This window comes from Cervus canadensis, chromosome X (assembly GCF_019320065.1).
Source record: "Cervus canadensis isolate Bull #8, Minnesota chromosome X, ASM1932006v1, whole genome shotgun sequence".
NCBI lineage: Eukaryota > Metazoa > Chordata > Mammalia > Artiodactyla > Cervidae > Cervus > Cervus canadensis.
This window is the reverse complement of record NC_057419.1, coordinates 86941398-86947954: the sequence shown is the minus strand read 5'-3', so window position 1 is coordinate 86947954 and position 6557 is coordinate 86941398. Positions and strand designations below refer to the sequence as shown.

Genomic DNA, 6557 nt, shown 5'->3' with positions numbered 1-6557 from the left:
GCCAAGTTTAGTACCTATTTAGATCACTCTTCTAACACAAAACACATAATCTTTTTCTTGCCTCTTGAAATCCAAGTAGTCCTCTAATAGTCTTTATCACATAAAGTCAAAAGACTTCAAAACAAGTTGCATTTGTGCACTTTGAGTTCATATAATTTGATTTATTGCTTGTACTAAGTCCAATATTAGTGGTTGAATTCAATTTAGATTTGATTATATCTGTTTGCTGCCTCTGCATTTTATTCAAATGCTGCAGAGCAGATTTTTATGGTAATAAATGAATATTTTCTTGAAGGTCTGTTCGTTCCTTGTGTAATTGTGGTATGCTAGTATTCTTAAAGTAGCAATACTACATAATTGTTTTCCTCTCTCTAATTCTGCTGCTTCTTAGGTGGGGAATTTTATTGTCATTGCCTCTGGGAAGGGAAAGTTACAGCAAGAATGAAGAAAGAGAGAAAGAAGAAATATTCCATTTTTTTGAATTTTAAAATCTTGGACTCTTATAAGACTTGAGTCACAGAAGATTGGTTGCTAATCTATTATTTTTCTTTCCATATCAGAAAAGACAATGGGAAACGGGGTAAAGATCAAAGGGAAAGACACTAGGTGGTTCTGGGAATGAAGTTTTATTCTTTTTTATTTCCCATACTAATTTTGGATCAGGATGGGAGGTAAGTGATCAAAACTCCATGTAGATTTGTGGTGTTCAAGAGCAGAAGCAATATATGTAACTCTATTCAGTTAAATTTTGAAAACACAACAAGACCCCAAGGTTTTGTATCATTTACACTGTATGACAGAAATAACGTACATTAGCACTATGAGTTTGGACCTGTGTTCACAAAATCAAATGTGTACAGTGATATGCTGGGTAATAAAAATATGTAAGGTGAGCTTGTCTAAGACACTAAAGTGTGCTAAAACTATGCTAAATTTAAAGCATATGTTCTATATAAAGTAGAAGTAGCTACCCAAATTCAGTCAACTATTGTCAGACAAGAATATATACTCAGTGTTGCCTGCTGTTGCAATTTTATAAAAAAAAAAAAAAAAAGACAAATCTGATTTGTTATGTCACTTGTCTCAATTTTTAAAACACAATGTAAGCCAAACAAATAGGTCCATGGGTGAGATGTGACTCATAATCCACCTCTATTTTAGGAATAATAGCACAAGAGGGTCTTAGAATATCTTGTGGCAATATGTGACAAGAAACAACCCTGAAATCTGCCCAGACATGGTACAGAGAGCTAACAAATGTGAAGAATCCTTGTGGGGAAGAAGTTTAGAGAATGCAACTGTGACCTGCATGTTCTCTGATAGTGATAATGAATGTCTCAACATATGGCAACATAGAAAGTTGATGCCAAAAACTTTCCTCCACATATCTTGTCAAAATGTAAGCCCCATAGAACTTACACATAACTGGGAAAAAAAAAAGTGGAGATAATTTTTAAAAATTGAAATTATATTATGATACTCCAGAAATATGGATCTTTAAAAATGCATTATGTTTAATTACAGAAAAATAAAGGTATGTTTCTCACCTGAGTTTGAAGACAGTGATTAATATTGTCTGCACAAAGAAAAAATATCTTATGTTGAATATGAGGTATTATCAAAAAGCAAATAGACACTTGGAAACATCCAGTTTCAGGATGACAAATAGGGGCATACTAAAATCTGTTGTCTCTCTCCCACTTGAAAACCAAATAAAATAGCAGGTATCATAAAAATTAAATAAAAAAACTTTCCATACTTTGAAACAAAAAGTAAAATTTCTGTGGAGAAGACACTGTATGTCCTCCCTAACAGAAGAAAAAATAGAGGATGCTATAATATAGATGTATCATCACTACAATTATAGTTGCTAAAAGACAAATGTAACCTAGAACATATACAAGAGATTATGTTACAGAAAAAGGAATCCAGAGTTTAACAACAAACATCTAAGTACAACTGATTATTTGAAATAGACTCACTAAACTCAACAAATGGAAAACTAAACCTGAAGATATATACGTATGTGTGTGTATATGTATATATATATATATATATGCATATATATAATGAATATATATATATAAAGGCTATATATATGTATGTATGCATATATATAATGAATTTACAATTAGTAAATTTAATATCCTTATGAAATGGAGTAAATATTCGATATAAAAATAAATGGCTATGAAACACAAACAATTAAAGAACTTGTAAAAATTGAATTAAAATATCACCAGATGCCCTAAATAGACAAGAAATATCTAAAGGACAAAAACAAATAAAATTGATGTGCAATGTCATATTGAAGAATTCTGCTGTAATTTGGCAGAAAGGAATGGAGAGATTGAAAATATGTAATAAAAACAAAGAGACATGAAGACCAGCTCCATAAGTTTTAATATGTATATAAAAGGAAAAATGGGAGGGGAAGAGATGGTTGGATAGCATCATCAACTCAATGGACATGAGTTTGAGCAAACTCAGGGAGACAGTGAAGTACAGGGAAGCCTGGTGTGCTGCAGTTCATGGGGTGGCAAAGAGTCAGACACTACTGTGTGACTGAACAACAATACGAGGGGAGAATACCAAGAATGGAAATGACTCACCATTGAAGAAATAATGGTCGGTGATTTTCCAGGGGTTTTCAGAATTTAACTGAGAATAGTTGCATATATTTATTGTTTGGAGAACTATGCTTTATTGGAGGCATTATTGAAATTTAAAATCAATCCCATACCTATACATAATTTTTAAATTAAATGCACCGTTAAACATGATAACAGTTGTTGACAATAATGAAATAAACTTGGATATCAAAAGCAAAAAGTTAGTAAAAAAGCTATTCATTGATAAATTACACACACACATTCATATGCACACACATACACATCTTAAGAAGTAAAGAGCTAATAAATCTTGAAGGAAATAACAATATAGTTGAAAGTGAATGAAAAATCATATCTAAACTTAAAGATCACAGTTAAAGTTTTAATATTCTTATTAATAATTGCTTTTTGATTATTTTTTAGCATTTTCTAGCTTATTGTACTGCAAGAATTCACTTTTCCCATTTTCTTCTCTTATCATAAATTTAAGGCTATGCATGAAAAATAGAAGTTGGTATAAAGATAGGAAAGGAAAGGACTAAATTGTCAATATTTGTAGACAATCTGATCATTTATCTAAAAAGTTCAAGAACATTAACATCTATTATAATTAATAAGAGAGTTCAGCATTTTTGCCAGATACATGACTCCTGTACAAAAATCCTTAACTTTTTGTTTTCTTTCCAGAAACAAAGGAAAGTTCAATAGAAAATAAAAGATCACAATCTCAAACAGGACCCCAAAGCATATAAATATGAACTTAGCCAAAATAAAGTATAAAAAAGGAACTGGAGGAAACTCTGGAATATTGAATATCAGGGGCCAGGTATATCTGTCACTGAAATTACAGATTGTAATAGCTTAATTTTACATACATTTTTTAAATATTAAAGACCAGTAGATTTCACTTTAAGATTAAATTGCTAGGTCAATGCTTCAGTATATGTGCCTGTCTTGCCAATTATTTGTTTTGTAAAGGATGGTCTACAAACCAGAAGTTGACAATTTTTTTTCCTGTAAAGGACCAGAAGATAGATTTTTTAGACTTTGAGGGTCACAGCCTCGGTTGCAACTAATTACTTCTGCTGTTGAGGTACCAAAGCAGCAATAGATGATACAAAACATATGACCACAGCTGTACTCCAATGTCAATGTATGACAAAAACCACTACAATATTGTAAGGTAATTAGCCTCCAACTAATAAAAATAAATGAAAAAAAAAAAGAGAAAAAAAAAGTTTATTTTAAAAAGCCAGTGGGCTGGATTTATCCCATAGGGCATAGTTTGTCAATCCTTGTTACAATGCCTTTGAACATTTTGCCCGCTTCTGAAAAAGCAAAAACAAAAAACAAACAAACAAACAAACAAAAACTTCAGTAGTTCCTCAATGCATACAAAATCACATCCAAACTCCTGAGAATGATATTTAAGTCCCAACACATTCTGCTTCCAAATGCCTTTCCAATCTTGTTCCCTAGTACACTCCTTCTCTCCAATCCTGTCTACTCAATGTATTATATTCAGTATACTTCAACTCCTGAATTTTTGTCTTGCTATAAATATCCCTTGAATTTTCCTTTGGTTCAGTTATTCTGTCATGCATTTGGAAAATATTTACTTAATGCTTGTTATGTCCCAGGTACTTTGCTAGAATGCTGACGATAAAGTGGGGAAAAAAGTGACACTGTCTCTAGTTTCAAAAAGCTACATTTGAGTGTGGTTTACAGGTAAGCAAGCAACTTAAGAATCATACGATACATTCTATCATAAGACAATAAAAGGTGTTAGGTGAACAAAGAAGTAAAGATATAAAAAGTTTGATTTTATCATTTTTCAATTGAGTTGATGTTTAGATCATATTGTTTTACAAATGCATAGTTTGACTTCAAGTTTATAAATCTTACAATTCTAATAAAACATAGCCACATGCCTGAACTTTCAATAGAAAAGCAATTTTAAGAATAAACTTTAGCCATGTTAAGACCTCGATACATTGTCTATATACTGCAATTAAACTGTGTACAATATCAGCCTTTGCTGGTGGCATTCAGCCTTGATTTCTACTAAGTTAATTTTTCATTCATTAAATTTCATTTTTCATTTAAAATTTTTATTTTTAATTTCATGGATGGATCAATACTTGAAACCTAATTTAGTTCATACTCAATAATACATTTTATTATGCAACAATAACTATTTTAGCTTTTGTCAATTTTCTTTTATATTGATTAATAGTCACAGTCATAATCATTATATTTATTGGTTATATTTCTTTTTTTTTTTTTTTTTTCTGCCATGGTCTCTCAGTCACGGTCCTCTTCATCTCCCTGCTATTGAGTCCACAGTGGAGGGTCAGAAGGATCTATTGGAATCGCATCACTGAGATGGTTATATTTCTTAAGGTTAAGAACATAAACAGCGGAATCCAAACATCCATAGGACCAGATGATAAGATCAAATCTTCCCAAGAGTCTTCTAAATTGAGACCTGAGGATGAGCAAGAGTTTGCCAGGTAAAGGTAAAAATGGGGTTGGGGATGGGGCATGTAAAGAGACTTCCAATCAAAGACCAAAGAGGTGAATAAAAGCATGATGTGTCATAAATTTTGGTATTGGAATTTTTCTTGTAATTTTTCTCTCACCTCTTATTTTCTTCTTCTTCCCTATCTGTTAATACCTTTAGCCTGTTATAAAACAAATTCAATTTATATTTGAAAGAGATGACAACTTTTATTTTTATTTGTCTAATGCATATATTGCATAAAAATAGATGTTCGTGGTTACTCCATAAGCTAAAGTAGACATTTGAAATATGCTAGAGATAGATAAGATTAAGTGGAGAGCATGAGGTAGATGATCTGCCATGATTCTGGTAGGTTGTTATTAAGTAAATACAAAGAGGATAAAGCCACATCATATGAAGCATTTAATTTGCATGTGTCCTCTGTTTTAAATAAATATAGCTAAACTTAAGCCTTCAATTTTGTGCATAGGGCTTTGAGTTAAATAATCGTTGTTATACTATTCTCTTTTCTTATTAAAATGAAGATGAATAAATACAGAACTCTTATCCTATGGTTAATGATTACTTTGGTGATCTCAATCAAATATCTTTAAACAGGAATGTAAGTACTACTACCACAGTTCAATCTGAAGCTAAACTCGTATTTTGCTGAATGTGGCACTGTTAATAGAATTTTAACACATATAAGTAAATATCAAAATACATTTAAATTCATTATTGTCAAAAGCCTATTATGATTGCTGCTTACTTGTAAGTGAACTAAACGGAAGATTCTATGTCTAAAATTTTGTGACAAGACAGGAGGGTTAGATAAAAAATTAAGTGAAATTTTATCATGTGCTCAGATAGAATCAAGCATTCTTTTTCATAGTTATCTTTTTTTTTAAGCCAAAACAGTCTATAAGTCCATATACAGGAAGGCTATGTTTGAATAAAGCAAGGTTCTTTTTTTTTGTTATGCCCTTAGACTAGATGGAATTCAGATATGCTATTTTGCTTTGATAGCCTCTAAACCTGATCATCAGGTCTACATCCTCTATATCGGACAAGTGGAAAATCCAATGATTTAAATAGCATAAAACCCTTTAGTGCTGTTCTCCCTTAAGCTGTAGATTTAATAAGTGACTCTACAGCTTTTCTATATTCTATATGACTTCTGTACACATCCAGAGGACACTGCTTACTCTGCAACAACTTCTCTGAGCACCATAAGATTTTGTGATGCATACCTGAGTCCTAAAATGGTATTCTCTTCAAGTTTATATCACAAATCCCAGATGGCTTGACTTAATTCTATTTCACTACTATCCTCTAAAGAGAGAATGTTAAAGAAAAAGAATCCTTCATTAGAACCAAGGAGCAATGATGTTCACAAATAGAACCACACCACTTTAGTAGTCAGTTATATTTCCTCATGAGTG

General features: G+C 31.5%; 1 non-coding gene across 1 annotated transcript; it reads right to left on the bottom strand.

The window, feature by feature from the left end:
- Positions 1-4912: 4912 nt before the first annotated feature.
- LOC122436168 lies at positions 4913-4998 on the bottom strand. The gene has a single exon (XR_006267927.1). It is a non-coding gene; the product is annotated as a small nucleolar RNA SNORD62 (small nucleolar RNA).
- Between the last annotated feature and the right edge of the window lie 1559 nt (positions 4999-6557).